The sequence below is a fragment of the Myotis davidii genome, unplaced genomic scaffold (genome assembly GCF_000327345.1).
Source record: "Myotis davidii unplaced genomic scaffold, ASM32734v1 scaffold991, whole genome shotgun sequence".
NCBI classification, from domain to species: Eukaryota; Metazoa; Chordata; class Mammalia; order Chiroptera; family Vespertilionidae; genus Myotis; species Myotis davidii.
In genome coordinates this window covers 498,137-498,852 of record NW_006283137.1, presented here as the reverse complement: position 1 = coordinate 498,852, position 716 = coordinate 498,137, and the positions used below count along the sequence as shown (strand labels likewise).

The following is a 716-nucleotide window of genomic DNA, read 5'->3' as shown; positions in this document are numbered from 1 at the left end:
CTTCTCCCTGCCCCCCACACCTCCGCGTGACCCCACCCTCCACCGCAGGGCAGCGGGCCCCCACCTCCAAGTTCTCTACCAGCCAAGCATCAGGCCTGAGACCTTCCCATGACCCAGACCCCCCAGTCCTTGCAACCTCCTTCCACTGCCTTCCACAGTGTAATTCATAACGTGCACATTAAAATCCACTTAAAAGCCGATCAATGGTTCTCTCTCATCATTGACGCTTCTACCTCTCCTCCTTTCCTCTCTGAAATCACTAAAAATATATGTAAAAAAAGAAAGAAAGGCACAGAGACGAAGATTGGCCGGTTCGCCTAAGATCGCCTGACCTTTAAGCGCCGGGGGAAGGGGTCGGGATGCGGACTCCACAGGCTGCCCTGCTGTCCCCTCAGGATCTTACCTGCCCTCAAGGCCCTGCTTGGTGCCTCCTGCCCCTCCTGGCTCCTCGCCCTCCGCTGCCGGCGGGGCTGTCGCTCTCCCTCGCCCTCTCTGCCTGCGGTTCTGCTCGACCTGCGGCTGCACAGCCCACGGGACCTCTGCGGCCGGGCCTCCTCCTGTCCCCTGGACCAGCCTGAACTTGACCGCTGTCAACAAGCGTCTGTCCGGTTGAATTCTCCGCATCTCCCTATCTCTGCATTTCCTGTTTTTCCCTGTCGCCTTAAGAATCACTCTTTTTTTTTTCTTCTAAATGCCAAGCTTGCATTTTCTTTAAA

At 56.6% G+C, this 716-nt stretch overlaps 1 protein-coding gene across 5 annotated transcripts in view; it reads right to left on the bottom strand.

Annotated features, from left to right (window-relative positions):
* The window catches only part of C1QTNF1 (C1q and tumor necrosis factor related protein 1), a 26,707-nt gene that overhangs the window by 13,197 nt on the left and 12,794 nt on the right, over nt 1-716 (bottom strand). The window contains exon 1 of one of the 5 annotated variants that reach the window (XM_015562739.1): nt 404-431. The exons of 3 other annotated variants lie outside the window; for them this stretch is intronic. The gene's annotated coding sequence lies outside the window, so the exon portion shown is untranslated. Of the gene's footprint in view, nt 1-403; nt 432-716 lie in introns of those variants that run through there. One more of the 5 variants, XM_015562733.1, reaches the window with a different exon arrangement.